Source organism: Panthera pardus, unplaced genomic scaffold, assembly GCF_024362965.1.
Source record: "Panthera pardus isolate Hobbes unplaced genomic scaffold, ASM2436296v1 HiC_scaffold_16, whole genome shotgun sequence".
In the NCBI taxonomy this organism is placed as follows: domain Eukaryota; kingdom Metazoa; phylum Chordata; class Mammalia; order Carnivora; family Felidae; genus Panthera; species Panthera pardus.
Genome location: NW_026526721.1, coordinates 40566659 through 40588672, shown reverse-complemented (window position 1 = coordinate 40588672; position 22014 = coordinate 40566659). Strand labels below are relative to the sequence as shown.

The window sequence follows — 22014 nt, the reverse complement described above, 5'->3', positions numbered from 1 at the left end:
GCATATAAGAAACTTACATAAACTGTTCCATAAAAGTTACACAGTTACACGTCTTTAGGTTTATGTTATAGGATTTTCACATGCAGAAAAAAAAAATTTTTGTTAAAGATTGTGGCTGGAAATAAGTAATTCATGAAGGTATCACTTCTTGATACACTAAATCCAGGAAGACCTGGTCCAATAATTGCATGTTCCTTAACTAATAAGAGTTAAAATATAGATATCAACACTTGATGAGTGACTTTTAAAGATGTAGGCATCTACCCATGTAAAAGCCAATGACAGAAATTTGCATACTTTGGGACAATGATATGAAATAAATAATAAAGTTCTTCCACAGATGTTCTAATACAACATTATATTTTTATTCTTTAAAACACTTATCACTAGTTAAAGTTGAAAGTTTTAGTCCTTTTTTAAAACTGTATCCCTCAAGTACAATGCCCCTTTTGAGTTGCCCTCAGACACCTTTAGGAGGAGTAAAATAGTAACTTTGTACGAGATCATACTATACCACACAGTGAAGACACCTCCATTACAGCAGCTTTTGACTCCGGTTCATCAACACTCTACAGAAAGCTCACCAAGTCTATTCCTATGGAATTTGCCACATGAACTCAGTCCAAAATGTTATGGCAATTTAAGATAGAAAAAAAAATATTTCAGAGTACAACCTTCTTTCAAGAATTATGAACTCAGCAAACAGACATTCATTTAACTAAATATAATAGCCATTCCATAGGAAAAGTTAGGCCTGGAACGAGGTTTGAAAGTAGGGATAAGTAAGAGCTGAAATTCTCTGCATAACAGACGAGTAAGAATTTAAAGGAAGAGTTAAGTGAATACAACAGAGTTGAAATGAGAGAGGGACCATCACAGTGGTGACAGTAGCCAGGCCCATGTATCTTAACAAAGGCAATAAGAAGTCCCCTATATTAAATAGTCAAAAGGATGTCAACAACAAACATTCTAGTATATGATTTTAAGTTTCCTTATTTGTTTTTCACTTGAGAATTATGTGTATCATAATTTTCCCTGAGAAAGAATAAAATTTTTTACAATAAATAAAGTTCTCTTACATGCGAAGATTCATTTTATAGTTAATTTGACCAAAGGAACAGTGGATAGACAGAATATAAACCATAAAGTAAAAATTCCAAGATAGTAGAAAAACCAAGAATTTAGTGGGGGTGGAAAATAAAAACCAATGACAAAGAGAACCCTTAAAAAGATCATGAGATGTTCCGCAGGGAATTGAAAATTCCTGGTAAGTTTATGTGTAACATAAGTGGTTTGCTTACCTAACTGAATTTTGAGTCCAACCCCCACTTCAAATTTTGACAAATAGCAAGTCCCTCCCAGAATTAATTTAATACTTTATTATGACAGAAAAAGTAAGAATCCACAAAAATAAATCGTCTCCAACACTGTCCATGTTGTAAATAAACAAAGAACTAAATAGCATCCATATTGCAAGGGAAAAGGAAAAACTGTCTTTATTCACCAAAGGTATAATCCTGTATATAGAAATCCCAAGGTGGCTCAGTATGTTAAACGTCTGACTTCAGCTCCGGTCATGATCTCAGGGTTCGTGAATTCGAGGCCCTCATCAGGCTCTGTGCTGACAGCTCAGAGCCTGGAGCTTGCTTTGGATTCTGTGTCTCCCTCTCTCTCTCTGCTCCTTCCCTGATTACACTCCATGTCTCTCTCTCTCAAAAAAATATAAATATTAAAAACTAAATAAATAAATAAGAAATCCCAAGGGATTAACAACAAACTACCAGAACTACTAAGTTTAGTGAGTGCACAGGAAAAAAGATCAACATAAAAATCAAATGTGTTTCTATATTCTAGCAATGAACATCAGAAAATGAAATTAAGAAACAATCCCATTGGCAATAGCATCAAAAAAAATAAAACATGTAGAGATCAACAGGAAATGGTTAAGAATTGTACACTGAGAAGTACAAAACGTTGGAAAATTAAAGACCAAAATAAATCAAGACACGTTTTATGTTCATGGATTGAAAGATTCCATATCTGTTATTTTTAATTGGCAATTCCCTCCAATTGATCTATCAGTTCAGTGCAGTCCCTATAAAAAACAAAAAACAAAAAACAAAAACAAAACAAAACAAAACCCTCTTCCTTATTTCCCACACTGAAAATTAACATCAACACCTATAGAGTTTTTCTCCCCCATGTTTTTTTCTTCCCAGTTCTAGAGTCTCTCTCAATGGTGAAATCTGGGCTCCTCCTTTTGCGGCCTCATCTCCTCAAAGGTAGATTATTCCAACAAAATTTTCTCATTTAACATGTCCAGAATATAAGGGGTCAAGTGGAAATACAAAAGTATTTTATTACTAGCTTCAAGAGCAGTTTCTCACAAAACTGAGAAAACATAAATACTCTAGAATAACACACCTCTCCTACGCGTGCTTAGGCACCCCTTTTGCACTATGATTTCTGAAGACAAGACAGCCTTCCCAGCACTGTTACCTATTACAATCTACAAGTATATCACCATGACTAGTCAGATAATAGAGCAGTTTAAAGTTCTCCAAGAGGAAGAGTGAGGGACAAAGATAGGAAGGAAGCAAGATTAACAGGAAAAAAAAAAAAAAAAAGGAGAGAAAATTGTAAAACAATCTACTACAGTTTGACCAAGATGCTGGTAAGGTTAAAACTCACTTGAGAGAAATATCCCAGTAAGAGGTTAATAGTGACACTACCTTTCTACATTCTGGGGAAAACATTCACCCTCTATGCAAGTAAACTGCCTCTTTTCTAAGAGTGACATGTAAAATATAATGTCTTTAGGGGACAGCCAACAAAGAGTAGCAGGTACAGGAGAGCACAGACACTGGCCAGGTTTTCTTCATAGCGTAGGTGCCTCAGAGCCTTACCTATAAAATGAGATTCTCCTGTGCTGTAAGGGCCCATTCTGCTGCTGAGGCCCATTTCATCTACTCCTTGCTGCTGAACATAGTTTCCTGATCTGCCACATAACTTCTAGTCTGTGCCATGAGATGAAAGAATCTTCTAATTTCCTGAAACCTAAATATCCCTATGTTACAACTTGTAAGAGGCCAAAACAACAGGGAGTAGACAAAAGGGTACCTGTCAGTCTCTGTTTCTCCTGATCCTTAACATAGAGAGGCACTTTCTATATCCTGCCCATACAAACATCAATCGTTGTTTTTATGCTTATATTTTCTGTGAACATTACAGTATGTACTGCATAGGGACAATGAACGAAAAAAATAAATTAATGAAGGTGTTCATCAATCTATTAATCCATCAACTGTTTTGTTAAAATTGTTCAGCTTGTGGCACAAAACCAGAAATCTAAACAGAACACATTAAAAAAAAAAAACACCAAAAAAACACTAATCGCTGGGATTTTTAAAACCTGTGAGTTGAAACCCCTACATGTATTCAATGTTAGAGAAGATCCCAGATACTCATCGAGACTCTTCACATGTTGGAAGAATGAGAAGTTAAATAGATTAGTTCACAATAAATATTTTCTTGTTTAATGGCTATTTTTTCAGAAAAGTAAAATGTTAGGGTGAAATCTCATCCTAATTTCTAGCACAAAAGAAATCAAGAGGGAAAATTTGATCTTAAAAGGAAAATATAAGAAATAAATCAATGTTTTTTAAAGGCAATAGAATTTATTTCTATAAAGGAGAAACTAAAGGAGGTGAGACAAGGAACCGCCACTCACCAGGGCTTCTTGTAATTTGATAAAGCATTTTGTTTTCCATATTATCTGAGACTTTTTCAAATTAATCAGACTATTCTGTCAGTAAAAGTGAGAACATAATTATATGTGCCTCTTCTTATCCCATATCATTTGTAATAAACTATATAAGACCCCAAAATAGAAAACTAAGATCTTACCCACAATTATTTTAGACCACAAGGATTAGACTTGAGGTTAATTATCCAATTTCTAAGACTCTTCTGTGGTTGAGATCTTGATGATTAAACAGAAAATTGCTTTTTAAATGTTTGAATTTGTCCAACCACTAATTACTAAGTATCTACTTGAGTATGAGGCAATAAGTGCTAGACACAAATAGTAAGCGGTAAACCAGACAGACAAGGTCCCCTGCCCTCGTGGAGTTTACTGTCTAAACTGATTATCTGGTTCTACTATTCATAACTAAATCCAAAAATGTACATTTCTGTCCAAGTGGTTCAAAGATAGATGAAACTCGAGTTATATTATTTTTTATTGTTTTGCTGTTTTCGAATTTACTTTCAAATGGCTATGTCATTATAAATGCTACTTATAAAGAAAAAGGCCTAATAAAAGTTGTTTGTCAAAGCTTGCACAGATTATCCGTGGCTTAAAATGGTTCAACTTACAACTTTGGACTTTGCAATGGCGCAAAAATGATATGCATACAATAGAATACTGAAAATACTTCAGATTTTGAATTTCGGTGTTTTCCCAGGCTAGTGATACGCAGTAAGATACTCCTCACCATGATCTGGGTGCCCCACAGCTCCCAGTCAGCCACTCCATCGCAAGGGAGAACAACTGATACACTTAAAACCACTCTGCACCCAGACAACCATTCTGTTTTTCACTCTCTGGACAGTATTCAATAAGTTACATGAAATATTCAACATTTTATTATAAAATAGGCTTTGTGTTAATGGTTTTGCCCAAGTGAAGGCTAATATAATTGTTCTGAGCACCTTCAAAGCAGGCTAGACTAAGATGTTCAATAGGTTAGGTTTATTAAATACATTTTCAACTTACAATATTTTCACCGTACAATGGGTTTATTGGGACATAATGCCATCATAAGTTGGGGAAGATTTTGAATTTGAAAGGAACATAGGTCAGAAATGCTAACTTTTCTAATGTGTGTCTTATAAGACCGTCCAGGGGCTGCTAGCCTGCCAAGATGCCTTTCCTGCCTGCATTCATTCAACAACAATGGGAGAAGAAGAAAATAAAGGAGCAACAGTAGACCAAATATTTGTTGTGTCTTAGATATGTAAAAAAAAATTAATCTAAAATTTTTCCACATCAGAGTAACAATTGCTTTTTCTGGAAAGATACTTACTTTGTTCTTACTGATATAGTTGTTAAGCTAATACTATTTTTAGATGTTTCATTCCAGGGCTGTATTCATGTTTTGGTTTCGGTTTGATTTGTTTTATTTTGTTTTGTTTTTGTAGGATGGCTATTAGGTCATGGATGTGGAAAAATCTTTATTTTTCTCTCTCAGTAAAAAACAAAACAACAACAACAACAAAAACACCTCATTAAAGCCATAAAAGAAAAAGGCAACTAACTAAATTGACATTGTGTTGTAGGAGAGGAACAGAGAACTGGCTCTGTGTTTGTTTGTTTGCTTGTTTGTTTGTTTGTTTGTAGATAGATATAACCACCCAAAACACTCACATTTAGGTCTAAGAACAAAAATTTAAAGCTATTCAATTAGACAAATAAAGACACACAATAAGTAAAAAAGGAGGGGGAAAAGAATGAAATGAGGAAAGTGAAATAAAGGAAAAGTTAAACAGATGAACATACAGGAGGATAAAGAGAAAAACGAGTGCTCTGCCCATTGTAGACTACCCAGGTAGTCAAATGTGCAGACACACATAGATGACATAAAGTTCCTTATAAATATTTCACAAGCTCACCTAGGGAGAGCCATGTAGAAACAAAATAAACAGACATACAAAGACACGTACTCAAACATACAGAGAAATATTAACAAAAAACTCTAAGAAATACTAAGAGACACACATATTGTCAGATACAGCAAAAGACAGACCAATTTTCTAATTAAGGAATTAAATAGCTCATGAATTCTTGCTACTGCTATGCTATTACGTCTATGCTTTAAATTTTGTTGAAATAATTATTAAATTTTTTTCTAAGAAAAATATACAGATCCTTGGAGTAAATTTGTTTCTAAGATAGTTTCTTTTTTTTTTTTTAATTTTTTTTAACGTTTATTTTTGAGACAGAGAGAGACAGAGCATGAACAGGGGAGGGGCAGAGAGAGAGGGAGACACAGAATCTGAAACAGGCTCCAGGCTCTAAGCTGTCAGCACAGAGCCTGACGCGGGGCTCGAACTCACGGACCGTAAGATCGTGACCTGAGCCTAAGTCGGACGCTTAACCGACCAAGCCACCCAGGCGCCCCTAAGATAGTTTCTATTAAAAGTTGTCCTTATAAGCAAGCTCACAACATTGATAGGGGCAAATCCAGATGGCTTTTGGGGGTCATATATGCTGGTGGAGTTGTTTCTCGACAGGAGGAAAAGTGCTGTGTTTCTGTAAAATAAAAATAATTTTAAAGTACTGAAAATATAAAATAAAGTCACATTAATTCAAGAGAAGCTTTAATTGTAGCAAAACAGTGTTGCTATATATGGAGGCCGTGCTGCCTTGTGGGCTGATAATATTAGACAAACTTACAGTGAGGCTCCCTACATACATGGTATCTTCAAGGTTGAAAGAAGAAACCAGGATATGGACACAATGACTTTGAGTACAATCATAAAAAGGGGGTTTTCTCACTTATTAAGGATATAAGTTATGGAGAAGTAAAGTATACAAACCAGGTGGATCCAATCCTCAGAAAGAAATTTAAAAAGGAGCTAAAACATCTCTCTTCCAAGATAAGAGGAGTAAAAAAGGATATGATGAATAAGTTCTACATGTACCCTGCACAAATGTCCCCTACATATACTTTCTTTAAATATATTCCCTAATGTTTAAATTTTAGTTTTAATAACAGTTAAAAAAATTTTTTTTAGTGTTTATTTATTTTTGAGACAGAGCACAAGCAGGGAAGGGGCAGAGAGAGAGGGAGACACAGAATCTGAAGCAGGCTCCAGGCTCTGAGCTGTCAGCACAGAGCCCCAGACGGGGCTCGAACTCACAAACCCGTGAGATCAAGACCTGAGCTGAAGTTGGACACTTAACCGACTGAGCCACCCAGACGCCCCAATAACAATTTTTATTTAAAATATTTTAACTTAGTGTCAGATGTTTTGCTTATGACTTTAGTGCTTTCCCCAGTTCCTATTATTATAAGATGGATCCTATACAAATAAACAAGAGACCATTTCAGATTGGACCAAACATTTGTTTCACTGATGCCTACCAAGTCATTTTGTATTCTTGTTAACTCACCCTTTCCTATCTGTCATCAACATGTCATAACCCAAGTATATACATTTCTATACGTAGCCCTTAGTTGGGCACCAAATGCAACTTAAATATCCAATTTTGTTTCTCCAGAATTTTGCACTTGACTCTCCCTCTAAATTCCCTTATGTCACCCTCATGAAAGAATCTACTCATGATTAAACATTTTTTACTGTAGAATTTTTTTAATGTTTACTTATTTATTTTTGAGAGAAAGAGCACAAGCAGGGGAGGGACAGAGAAGGAGACGAAGACAGAGAATCTGAAGCAGGCTCCAGGCTCTGAGCTGTCAGCACAGAGCCCAATGCAGGGCTCGAACCCACAATCTGTGAGATCATGACCTGAGTGGAAGTTTGACGCTCAGTCGACTGAGCTACCCTTGGCTGTAGAATTTTATGACTGTTTATCCCCATTTGTTCATAACAAATAACAAAAATATAGCTTATTATTATACATACTGCAATCAGTGAACACTTAACTTTTATAAATCTCATTTCAAATATCTTTCCAAAGAAATGCTTGGTGCTCTAACTTTAGTGCAGAAGTGGTATATAGATAATACTACATAATAACTTTGACTTATCAGTCATGGCTGCCTTAAATGCAACATGGAGAAAGATTATGATGCTTTATGTAGGCTAAAGGGCGAGTGAGGACAATTAAAAATGCCCACCTTCGATGCAGGAATGGCAGAGCTGTAGCATAGGAAAGGCAGATTAGCCATTCAGTCTTACTCATAAGTGATAGCCAGACATAAGATAAATGGGTACAGTATTAAGTTAGTCATTTATTAACCAACAACCATATTTCTTGGATATAAATAAAGCATCACAACTAGTTAGAGACAGTGAGATGTATCTTCATGAAAGTGCCTAATTCAAGTGTGAACTTTGCAGGTAAAAATTTTTATGTTTATGATGTTCTAAAATAGACTAGTTGTTCCATTCCCTAGCTACACATTAGCATCACCTAGGGAGATATTAAAAAATACCAGTACCCAAGCCCCATCTCAGACTAAAATAGAAATTTTCTGAGAGGGTCCTGGGCATGATCAGTATTTTTCAATATCTTCCCAAGTGATTCTGGTGAGGTGTGAGTGTAAGAGATAATGCATGATTTTTCTCCTTTGCCTTCATTCTGCATACTGCCTATAGAGCCTTCTGGACCTCAGAACATCCTTTCAACTGCTCTAAAAGGAACATCAAAGACTTAGCACTTAAAGCAAAAAACTTCTTGTTGGTGTTTGTTTTACTAAAGAGATTTATAAAAGTTCTCTTTGTCATTAAGTCTTCTTCATATTCAAGAGAAGAAATTTTAAAGCACAAAGAAACCATAATAATGAACCAAATGCCTAATTTCAAATAACACTAATCTTAGAATTCTCCCTTCCTTTCCCCTCACTTTCCCCTCGTTGACTATAGCAGGGTGTAACTAGTGAAATATGATTTTATGCCATACTAAATGCTGCTAAAAACTACAGGATAAAGATACACAAACGGGTACATGCACACACACACACACACACACGCACACACACACACAGACCTTTAGCTCCCTGTAGACATTTGGAAGTTGTCAGCAGTAGCATAATGACAATCCTAATTATTAAAATTACTCTTGTGTGGAGAGTGGTTTAGAATAAGACACCGACAGGCATGCAATATGTTAACTGCACCATGGTCTTTTTCCTTTCTTTTAAAATGAAATTCTTAGGAATATTCCACTGGCTTTCATCAAAGCACCTCTCATCATCCCAGTGACATGCACCCTCTCACACATTCCAAAGGAATCACCGATGAATTCTGATTTCATAAGAATTCTAATGCTCTAAAAAATATATGCTTTATTATTCAGTTTGGTCAAGAGATTTCCTCACAAATGCATCTACAAAACCTACTATAGTCTCAATTTCTCACATTTTAAAAATATATAATCATATTTTTACTGATTCTCAAATTCTTTATGGTACCACAAAGATGCTGTGATAAAATATTGTAAATTTGAAAACTTTGCACGTATTTTCTTTCAGATCTCAAATAGAGCTATTCCTTAACCTTTAAGAAAGAATTTCCTATCTTCTATTGTAATGCAAATGGGTAAATACATGATTGTTTTATTCAGTACAAGTCAAAATGTCACAGGGTCTAACATGGACCTTTGTGGATCATAGAAAGTGTCTAGTAGACAAGAGCTAGGGTATAGAAAATAACAAGGGCTCTTGTATGTTGCTTCAGGAAGAACCAGGACCAACGTGTAGCAGTTACATGGAAGCAAATTTGAGATCAATATAAAATGGAATGAACAATCAGATCTAACTGAAAAATGTGCCCCCTTGCCTATTGTAGTTGGTTCTTGGTATGTCCAATGTGGGAATTTCTCCATTAAAAAAAAGTTTTATTTATTTTTGAGAGAGAGAGAGAGAGAGATCATGAAGGGGGGAGGGGGGTGGGCAGAGAGGGAGAGGGAGAGAGAATCCTAAGCAAGCTTTGCAGTGTCAGCACAGAGCCTGATGTGGGACTTGATCTCACCAACCATGAGATCATGACCTGAGCCAAAATCAAGAGTCAGACACTTAACTGACTGAACCACCCAGGGACCCCAGGAACCGCCCATTTTTTAAAATAATAGGGCTACAATGGCTACAAATGGGAGGCAATGCAAAGCTGATAAGTTCTCGACTTTTTCTCTATCCCATGGAGGGAATGTCAAACATTCATTCTCAGACACAACCAAGCACCAGCCCAAGCAAAAGCACTCTTATTTCTCTGCACAACAGATTGTATTCTGAACAGGCCAGGAGAGGTAATTAAATATTTGGGTTTTTAAATGCCTACCCTTCCAGCTCCCAGGCAACCTTCTGTTGGGGCCAGATAACCAAGAATAAAGTACATGCTCAAATCTTTATCTCAGAGCACAGAGACAGTAAGAAAACAAACATTAAATACCAACAAATGCAGCTATTTATTGTGTAAATAAACTAAATTGCATCCCTATTTTTCTGTCTTCCCATTTTCCCTGTGCTTCAATCAGTGAAGTATGTAAATTAAGGGCAGGTCTTTGTTAGTTTAAAAAACAAACAAAAAAGGTATTGTATAATCTGTGTCTAGTAATCTTAAATAATACCACTCAGTTTTGATCCAATTTGCAAGAAAAAAAAATATTTGTTTGATATAAAGGACATTGAATAATTTATGTAATATTTAATAATGTAGTAAACTAGGGAGAATTCAGAAAGACACTCGTGGTGCTCTACATTATTTTCATGCCATACTGTTTCATATGAGCCCATACACTAAAGACTATTAGCATGGGCAATTAAAAAGGAGAAATCTTACCTAATTTGGTAATTAAGCCAACAAAAAAAATCTGCTTTTATTTTGAATGATAATATAACAGCTTTTTAATCAAGCAATTTGAATTGCCAAGAACTTCTCTTGAAAATAAATAAATTAATGCGTTAGGATTTACAGTTATGTTGTCTTAAGCTCACCATCGTTCCTTCTATACCCAGAAGCTGCCTATGAGAAGTAAATGTGTTAAGGGTGATAAATGTCTATGATTTAGTGATATGGAATAGTAAGAGTCTGGAGCTGCAAAGAAGGATAATAATTTCCATCCACCCTCGAAGCTATAACAGTGTATTACTGATCTCTCTCTGTCTTAATTGTAAAGCTATCTTGATCTATTTATCTGAGGGTTCAGAATGCTACTGGGTTTTCTTATCTCAGCTATGCACTGAACTTAAGCCTGTGAATCTATAGGGAACAATCTGATTCACTAGAAAGATGCAAAACCTGTAAACAAAGTGCAAATGCAAGTGGCATTTTCTTGAATGCCTGAGTTCCAATCCTCTGTGGCTGGCTCAAGCCTCTGTTACCCTATTTCATCCAAGCCTCTGAAGAGCAACAAGGCTCAACTTGGCTTCTGTATTTCTGAATTTTGGCATAGATTCACATTAAGGCATCTCAATGAAACTTAAGGTCTAATGGGAAAATGTTACACTCCCAGGTCATCACACCTGCCAAGGCGGTTCACTTCAGGCTATAAGATAAAAGAAACATTATTCATCCAGGATCTGCAGTTAGGGCTTGTAAAGCAAGCTGTATACATTAGTGTGTCTCTTGAAGTCAGATGAATTTTGCAAGGAACTATGTCCAGAGCACCTCACTGGTTTGTGAAGATTAAGTGAGATTACGCATGTCAAGTGAATAGCTTAAAGTCTGGAATAGTTGACATTGGATACATGTTGGTTTCTTGCTACCCTTTCCATTCCTTCCCCACTTTAATTATTTCCTTTAAAGATCATACTACTCTTATTTAGGGAATATTGCTTTCAGTTTACAAATGGAAAAATGGAAATTCAGAGGCGTTAAAATTTTCCCAAACTATACCATGAATGATGGACATCAGAATCAGTTTTTACCCAAGTCCATCTGATTCCACCACACCACTATTTTTCTAGGAAAATATAACACCATCCTAATTGTTTACTCTGTAGAATACCTCAAAAGAATAGGAAGACACCTCCCGTGATGCTAAACTCCTACTTTGTTGGTATCTTGAGCTAATCTTTCTTATTAGTTTTATCTTTTGAATCTAGACTAGGAAATAGAAGTCATATTCCATTTTCAGAGATGAATGTTGTAAGGCTGTTGCTGGGTTTGTCTACATCAGTAAATGAAATGATTGTGAAAAATTTAGAAAAAAAAAACACCACTGTTCATAATGCTATGAATAACAGCATTAAATAACTACTGTTAGTAATATTTTGTTATATATACTGCCTTTTATGCTTTTACATGGGTATAAATTCAAGGATTTATATACTTTTTAATAAAATTAAGATCATACTAAATACTTTTTTGGAGGCTACACATGCTTTTTCTTTTGAAAACTCAACTAAAAATCTTTGAACACAATCTTAACAAATCCATTGTTTCCAGTTGTATAGAAATTACATAATTTATTTTCATAATCCCCTAATTGGGTATGTATTAGTTATTTCTATTTGGATACTGTACTAAGTACCATTTACTATGCATTTATCATCTTGTTTAATCCTCTTAATTTTACAGTTATAACTTCACCAAGAGGTAGGCATTTTAAATATTTTCCATTATAAAAATGAGGAAATAAAACACAGAATCTTTAATACTCTGCCTTTAAAAAATCCTGCTTTTAGGGGCATCTGGGTAGCTCAATTGGTTAAGTGTCTGACTTTGGCTCACGTTATGATCTCACGGTTTGTGAGTTCAGGCCACATGTCGGGCTCTGTGCTGACAGCTCAGAGTCTGAAGCCTGCTTCAGATTTTGTGTCTACCTCTCTCTCTGCCCCTCCCCTGCTCACAGTCTGTCTCTCCATCTCTCAAAAATAAACAAACATTTAAAAAATCCTGCTTTTAAAAATCTTTGTAGATATTTTATGGATATTTCTGATTTTCTTAGGCTATGTTACTCAAATTTACAAATAGTTTTCTCAATATATTGTACCTTTTTTTTTAAGTTTATTTTGAGAGGGACAGAGACAATATGAATGGGGTATGGGCAGAGAGAGGAGGAAAGAGAGAATCCCAAACACGCTCCATGCTGTCAGAGCTGAGTCTGACATGGGGCTTGAACCCACGAAACTATGAAATCATGACCTGAGCTAAAACCAAGAGTCGGATGCTTAAGCAACTGGGCCACCCAGGTGTCCCAATATATTTTACTTTTACCAGCAGTTGAGAGTACCTGTTGCCTTGGACTATCTCATTATTTATAATCTTAAAATATTTTATTAAATGAGAGACAAAATTTCTACTTTGGTATTATATTTAAGTTCCTGACTTTGGTTATTAGTGATAAATATTTCATAAGGTACTGGCCATTTGTCTTTATTCCTCTGTTGATAACCTATTTATGCTAACCATTTTTCTATTAAAGAGGCTATCTTTTCATATTGATCATAAAATTTTCTTACAAATTAGTTCTATTAACCATTTGTCATATATTTGCAAATATTTGTCACTCCTGTGTGGGGAAGGGGGTTAGGATTATCAATTCATCGCATTTATTACCCTCTATGCCACATCCACATAAAAATCTTATGTATCAATTTTTATTTTGAAAAATGTTATATCCACTGCTAGACCTGTTTTATTTCGATCTATCTACATACACGAACACACACAGACACACACACACACACACACACACACACACACACACTTACACTTGCAAACCTTCCAAAACAGGTTGCAGATATCATTTAAGTTTCAGCACTAAATACCTCACCATGCATCTTCCAAAGAGTGGAATACTATTTCCTATGAAACCACATGATTGCCACACCAAAAAAGTCAACAATAGTGTTATCCAATATCCATATACAAATAAATAGTCTCCATTTCCTTAGATATCTTTTCAAAACCCAGTGGTTCATAGCATTCGACTATCATGTCTCTTTAGTTCCCTCAATCCAGTAGAGCCAAATGCTCCTTCCTTGGTCATTTGTGATATTAACTACTTGAATAGTCCAGGTCAGGCAACTTATAGAACATCCCACTTTCTAGACATAGCTGTTTTCTCATCATTAAGTTTAGGTCAAACATATCTGACAAGAGCCATGTATAGGAGTTTATTTTCCAGTGCATTATATCATTAGTTACTGCTTGCTAAATCAAAGTAAATTAAAGTCACACAGGCAAATTGGGATTAATGCACTAGCAGCTTTATTACTCAAAGGATTCCCCAGGGGAACTAGATTAAGAAATATATACCTGAAAGTTTTTTTTTTTTTAATTTTTTTTTAACGTTTATTTATTTTTGAGACAGAGAGAGACAGAGCATGAACGGGGGAGGGTCAGAGAGAGGGAGACACAGAATCTGAAACAGGCTCCAGGCTCTGAGCTGTCAGCACAGAGCCCGACGCAGGTCTCGAACTCACGGACCGCGAGATCATGACCTGAGCCGAAGTCGGCCGCTTAACTGACTGAGCCACCCAGGCGCCCCTACCTGAAAGTTTTTAAGAGACTAGATCTTGAAGGTTCTCATCACAAAAAGGAAGTGGTAACTATTCAACATGTTGGAGGTGTTAGCTAACACTACAACGGTATTCATATTGTAATATAGAAGTTTATCAAATCAATATGCTACATCTTAAACTTATACAATCATATGTTAATTATATTACAATAAGAAATAAATTTTAAAAATTTAAATTTTATTTTTTAAAAAGTATAGCTTGGAATTATGGTGGGGCCTCTCTGCAAGACTAGATATCAGTATCCCTAATCCTTCACCATCCGAACCGAGAGGGAATCAAATGGCAGGCAAAAAAGCTGAGAAGCCAGATGCTAAGGAGAAGAAACCTGAAGCCAAGAAGGCTGATGCTGGTGGCAAGGTTAAGAAGGGTAACCTCAAGGCTAAAACACCAAAGAAGGGGAAGCCCCACTGCAGCCGAAACCCTGTCCTAGTCAGAGGAATTGGCAGATATTCCCGATCAGCTATGTATTCGAGAAAGGCCATGCACAAGAGGAAGTATTCAGCAGCCAAATCCAGGATTGAAAAGAAAAAGAAGGAGAAGTTTCTTGCTATTGTCACAAAACCAGTTGGTGGCGACAAAAATGGTGGTACCCGAGTGGTTAAACTTTGCAAAATGCTTAGGAAGGTGTTTGAAGATGAACCTCGGAAGCTGTTTGAGCCACGGCAAAAAAACCTTTCAGTCAGCATGTGAGGAAACTGCGAGCTAGCATCACTCCTGGGACCATTTTGGTCATCCTCACTGGGAGCCACAGAGGCAAGGGAGTGGTTTTCCTGAAGCAACTAAGCAGTGGCTTGCTACTTGTGACTGGACCTCTGTCCCTTAAAATCGAGTTCCTCTGTGTAGAACACACCAGAAATTTGTCATTGCCACCTCCACCAAAATTGCTATCAGCAGTGTGAAAATCCCCAAACACCTCATTGATGCTTACTTTAAGAAGAAAAAGCTGCGTAAACCCAGACACCAGGAAGGTGAGATCTTCAACACGGAGAAAGAGAAATACGAGATTACAGAGCAGCGCAAGGTTGATCAGAAAGCTGTGGACTTGCAAATTCTGCCAAAAATCAAAGCCGTTCCTCAGCTCAGGGCTACCTCCACTCTGTGTTTGCTCTCACGAATGGAGTTTACCCTCACAAATTGGTGTTCTAAATTTCTTATAAAGAACCTAATTAAATAACGGATCCATCAAAAAAAAAAAAAAAAAAAAAAAAAGTATAGCTTGAACCAAAAGTCAAAATAGGGATATCTACTTCTACCCATTGAAAATTACCAGTTTACTTCATCCATCTTACCATGGGTGGCTGACAAATGAAAAACCATGTATTCCCATCCCTGCTCTCAGCCATATAAATTTCACAAATTTACAATTGAAAAAGCAGATTTGCATGATGAAACTGTACTAAGCATACTTAAATAAAGCTTACCACAAAACAGAAATAAAGACAATATGCTCCTCCAAGTAGAGAAAGATAAAGACCGTGTCATAAGATGAGCAAACATTCTTCCTCCAATATTCAAATATTCTTCCTCCAATCATAAACATAAGGTGAGTCATTCCTCTAGGAGAAAAATAACGGTCCAGAAGGATAATCCAAATGCCATCCAATTCTAGGGAATGAGCAGGAAGCTTTCCCCCCTAAGGAAGGTAAAAACTGAGGTGCCTGGGTGGCTCAGTCGGTTAAGCATCCGACTTCGGCTCAGGTCACGATCTCATGGTCCCTGAGTTCGAGCCCCACGTCGGGCTCTGTGCTGACAGCTCAAAGCCTGGAGCCTGCTTCGGATTCTGTGTCTCCCTCTCCCTCTCTCTCTCTCTCTCTCTCTGTTCTTCCCCCGTTCATGCTCTCTCTCTGTCTCAAAAATAAACATTTAAAAAAAAGAAGGTAAAAACTGACTCCTCTAGTGAACTTTTTAATTTCATTCACAATGGATTCTTAAAATAGACACACACAGAAATCCAGACTATTTATTCTATATAGTCAAAATGATCAATACATTATTTATGATTTCTTCATTTTTCTTAATTCTGATAAAACCATTACTTATCCAAAAATAAAATGAGTATTTACCTAATTGTTTATGACTAATTTCTTTTTCATACCAAACTTTTTACTTCAAGTTTATTTTTTATATACAGAACACATTATGCTACCCTTTCTCTCGAGGTATTCTTCTAACAGTGTTGTCAAATAGAAATTTGTGCAAGCCATACATGTAAGTTCAAATTTTATAATCACCACATTAAAAAGCTTAACAGAAACATGTAAAAATGAGTTTAAAATTTTATTTAACCCAATCTTTCTAAAATATTGTCATTTCAACATTTAACCAATATGAAATTAATATTTAACAAAATATTTCATTCTTTTTTCACACTGTTGAAGTGTCCAGACTAGGTCTAAGATGGAGGTACTCACGCCAAGCTGCACATCAGCAAACTAAAACTAAATGTCTGTGATCAGCTCTCTCATGAAAGGATGGCCTACGTCTACCGATCAGCACTGGCTCGCTCAGCACAAATCACCTGACCAGCTTCAAAATTCCCTTTGCTCTATATAAGCACATGCCCAGTGTAACTTTCTTGTTTCTGCTCACTTTGCTCTATAAAACCCTCTCAGTTTGTACAACTCTCTGAAGCTCCTCTCTGTTTTCTAGAATGCCTGCTTCCCAATTCATGCATCACTAAATAAAAGTCAACTAGATTTGAAATTTTCTTTTAACAATACCCAGTCTTTGAAATCTGGAATGTATTATATACTCACAAAACATCTCATTACAGACTCTATAGATTCATCTGCAATACTTAGCATGTAGTTAATTTTTTTTTAATGTTTAATTTTTTTAAAACAGAGTGCAAGACGCAGAGGGGCAGAGGGAGAGGGATACACAAAATCTGAAGCAGGCTCCAGGCTCTGAGCTGGATGAGGGACTCAAATCCACGAACTGTGAAATTATGCCATAGATAATTTAAGGTAACAAAAACCTGTTTTCCAATACTATACCACAAACACTTCTGGGGTTTTTTATTTGTTGTTTTGTTTTGTTTTTTCCCTCCCCTCTACCACAAACATTTGTAATTTTGTAACATTAAATATGTCTTGCTTCATCAGCAGTGAAAATGGGAAATAGCTTCATTTTTGAAGACAACATGAACATTTTATTCCATTGTTATTTGTTTTGCTCCATCTCTCTGAACACAACAAAAGTATTTTATAGATGAGTAATCTTAGGCACCAAAGTCAAGCGTTTATCGCCACAGTTCATACAACAAGCCACCACTGTGCTAACTCATTGTGAAGTTGACTTCTTGTCCATAAAGCCAGGAAATAATCAACGGCAGCATTTGCCAATAATTAAATTCATACTTAGGTTTCACATGTTTCAATAATGAGATGGGAGACTAGGCATAACAATAAAATGAGTAAACTTATAGGAAACAATTTATATTGAACCTGAAAAGACAAGTTTAGAGGTAGTAAACAATATCTATAATCTCATGAACAGTCTTTCTGAAGATTTATTGAACAGGTTTTTTTTTCTTTCTGAGAATTTATTGTCAATAGCCACAAAAGACAAGTTCTTTAAAGGGCTTCAGTGGCAGGAGAGTTTCATGAATGGACCAATGGTTCATACTGCAACAAATCAAAGGGAAGGCCTGGGCTTCTGTAACTAGAGATCTTTATAAATGTCAGACTCCTGGTGATCTCAAGTATGGGTCTGATTTTCACACACCTCCATTGATTTCTACATGTGCTACAAAGGAACAGACCCTTTTCATTTATAGGAATAATTTGCTATATAAAAGAAAACCCTCCCAATTTTAGAAATATGCAGGGGTGGGTCATCTTCGGGATATTCTAAACATTGAAATTTGATTAAAGTTACTGCCCAAATGCAGTTTTCATGATTTCCATTTACAGAGCTTATTTTTTTTTAGATCAGTGAACCACATTTTCCCATGAAATAAAATGAACACCCATATGTTTTTAGTCGTTTTGTGACAAAATTTGGATTCTTTCTCTTAAAGACTTTGGAGTTTGATTTATTGACCTAGGCTAGATAGGATTTCTTAACTACTGTTGGGTAAAAGGCTTCTTGTGACACACAATGGTCCTAATTCAGGCTCAGATAATGGCCCTAGGACAGCTAAAAATACATCACCCTGATGCATTTGTTACGGAAGTTGGATATTATCAATGCTTGTATAACTGTTCCTGTAGTAAAGGAAGATTTAAATTTTTATTGTTTCATGTTATAAGTGACCAATAAAATGAATAACATACATCCCATTATACAATTGGAGACAAGACCACTGACTTTTCTAGAAAATAGAACAAAAATACAAATATGAAAAAAGAACCTAAAGGCAACAAAACAAAATGATCTTGTAACCAAGTAACTTGCTCCTTCAATTATATTCAACTTCTATGTAGCTTTGCACATGTGTGCTACAATTTGCCCTAGGAATAATTTTTATCACTCACATTCTGCTAAATAAGCTAGTTTTTTTTTGTTTTTGGGGGGTTTTTTGGTTGTCGTTTTTTCTATTTGCCTCACTGTAGTGCAAATGCCTAACAATTAGTTTTGATTGTAATGTAAGGACATTAAACTGTTGATGCCCAGGCATTGACTTCAAAGCCATCCATCTCAAATAAACATATTGTCAGCTACTATGCAGTGAGAAAAAGAGGCAGGCAGTCCCACTTAGGAGGTTCCCCTTTTAGAAAGCTTTGGGTGACCTAGATAACTGACTGCCAGAGTGACCCTGCTTCTCCCTTCCCATGCTTTAATTCTTGCTCTTATGTTTTATTTATTTATTTATTTATTTTTAACGTTTATTTATTTTTGACACAGAGAGAGACAGAGCATGAACCGGGGAGGGTCAGAGAGAGGGAGACACAGAATTGAAACAGGCTCCAGGCTCTGAGCTGTTACCACAGAGCCCGACGCGGGGCTCGAACTCACAGACCGCGAGATCATGACCTGAGCCGAAGTCGGCCGCTCAACCGACTGAGCCACCCAGGCGCCCCAGCTCTTATGTTTTAAATTCACCAACAGCAAACCCAAAAAAAACCCTAGGAATCCCGCCTTTGATCCCAATAAAGGCAGAATTCTAGATCCTTGAATGAGCACCCTGTCTCTACCTGAGGCCTTGCTGTGTGGCCATGAGCACATGGTGTACCCTGCAGGATTTTTGAGTAATAAGCCTCGTTTCATCAAAGTTCTCTGCCGATGGCTGCTGAGCTGCGTCTCGCAGTTTGGAGAATCACAAGAGCCAGTCCAGCCACAGCACTGGCGCCGGTCAGAGAAACATCTGTGGGGCTCACCACAAACTGTACGGGCCAAATGAGTGCTCCAGGCATTGCTAGCCAATAGCATCACTATTGATAGACTGAGACCAACACAAAACACTCACTTTTCTGCAATTTGGTGTTGAGAGCACTTAGAAAATACATTTTAATGTTTAGAGCAAAGTTTTCATTTGTACCTGGCTACCTAGACATTTTTTTGCCCCAATTCCTGAAATGACAGAAAGAAATCATTTTCGCATGTAACAGAGACAACCTACTTAGCAGAGAACAACATGCTGTTGCCTTAGCCAATCCTCATTCTGGGCAACTAATTTGAATAGCTAGTTAATTTCTGCAAGCAGCATCTTCTATTTTCTCAGAAAATGAGGGGAAGCCTGGGTTGGAAGAGGAGGAACGGGAGGGAAAGACAGGCAAATACAGAAATAGAGTGGATAACTGCTGAGGCATGGCTAATCAGAAAGGACACTCCATGCATATTATGGACCCATTGTGATAATAAAATTGGAATAAAATTGCCTACCCAAACCACTTGAGACACTCTGCATCTTTAATTTTTAAAGTTATGAAGACACTTGACACAGAAGGGGATCAATTATCATGAGTTTGCGTGCAAATACTTACTTAAGCAAGGCAGTGGGTCAGAGTCAGTAGGAAAATTGCAGGCTTGCAGCCACGTAATGGCAACTAATTACACTATTCCAGGGCCCCTTTCCAATGGTCTCAGTTGGCATTAATGGTTATGGCTGATTTATTCTGAATCACTTTCAGGGGTCTGAAGTTATGATAAATCTATGTATTTGCTAAAGAAAACTGCTTCTGATAATGAATCCACCAAAACAATAAAACAAAAAGGAGTCCTCCAGTTAACTTGTTAGGTGCTCAAATCTTTGAGATGAATAGTTTGGCACATTTTAATCATGGAACGGGGCGTCTGGCTTAGTATATAGGCAGCTCCCAGATCACAATAACCCCTCTTACAATGGGCAACCTTGAACATACACATTTTGGGAAATAAAAATTTAGACTGTCTCCCTGTATGGAACATTAATAGAGTGCTTTATTTCATGTAAAATAAAGTAAATAAGGAGCTTCTCTTTGTGGTAATAGTTTTAAGGGTCCGTTCAGACACTGACTTGGTTTCAGATTATCAAGACAAATTCAATTTTTTGTTGTTGTTATACTATGAGATTAATCAGCTGATTTAATAGAAAAGTCTTTACACTTCTTCTTTGTTCCATTGCCACAAAATCTGGAGAGATTACCATTTCTGTAAGGTCAAGTCTGAGAAAAAAACAACAACAAATTGGTCTGGTAGACAAGAAAACTGAATTTCATTCCCAAGTCCATTAAATGAGCAGTCAGACATGCAGTGAACAGTAAAAATAAGCAATCTCCATTTACTGTCTTTATTCCTTTAAGGAAAAACTCACATCCCTCTAACCCTGTTGCCTATGCAAAAACTACCTAGCTAGATGCAACGTATTTTTCTCTTCCGATCTGTTAGTAATATGCCCATTAAGAAGTGAATTTAGTACTGGTAAATAAATTGCTTTTTCTTTCTATTCTATTGAATGTAATGTTTTAATGTGTATTTAAAATTAATCATTACATATAAAAGTAATTCCCTTCCACGGTATTTCTCTGAATCTCTTCCAAAGTATATCACCTTTATAGTAAATAAGCTTTGCTTGTGGGGAAAAAAATCCTCTTAACCATTAAAAAGAAAAAAGTATATGTTCTCAGCCTGCATGGCCACCTGTGTCACCACCTACACTGTGGGTGGATATGACATGCTGACCTCAATCAGATGCAGTAACCATGTCACCAAAACCAAGAAGAGATTACAGTGAATACTACACATGCCACCAAGAAGCTAATCAAATTTTAATGTCAGCTCCTCATTTTGCTAGCTTGAATCCTTAAAAACATAAAATATATATATTCCCATGTTTAGCATAATTAACATTACATGAAATGCATAAATGTGCATTCAGAGCCTCCCTTCCTTTTCCTACCTTTGCTGAAATGTCCACTTTATTTCTTCCTGAAATTTACAATCTATTTGAATTAGAAGAAGAGTGTTGGCACAATGCTGGGTAATACCTGGCTCAATGTTGAGTAAATGGGTCCACACTGGCATCCTTGAATGCACACACTTTGAAGAGAAAGGACTGAAAAAATACCCCCCTCTATTGATACGTGGATCAATATGGTTAGTAGATGTAGTAGTTTTTCCTTCTTCCATCCTCTTTGTGGTCTGCTTGGGGGTAGGAGGCTATTAGCAGTGGAGTAGGAACTAACAGCATTACATGCTACAAAGAGCAATTGCCTGAGCAATTTTCCTAAGCCAGAGCCAAAGCAAAGCAATGTAATGCTCCCCCTCGCCTCTCTGTCAGCCACATGAGAGTGGAGCTGCACGGTGATCTCCACAGGGCAAATTCCGTGACAGAAACTGACTTCTGTGGCCAATTGCATGGCGGCATGGGTCTGTC

The 22014-nt window shown here is 36.6% G+C and overlaps 1 protein-coding gene and 1 pseudogene across 1 annotated transcript in view; one reads left to right on the top strand and one right to left on the bottom strand.

Annotated features, from left to right (window-relative positions):
* Positions 1-22014, bottom strand: part of CSNKA2IP (casein kinase 2 subunit alpha' interacting protein) — a 113693-nt gene that overhangs the window by 30481 nt on the left and 61198 nt on the right. The gene's annotated exons all lie outside the window — the stretch shown is intronic.
* LOC109255354 (60S ribosomal protein L6-like) lies at positions 14411-15409 on the top strand (annotated as a pseudogene).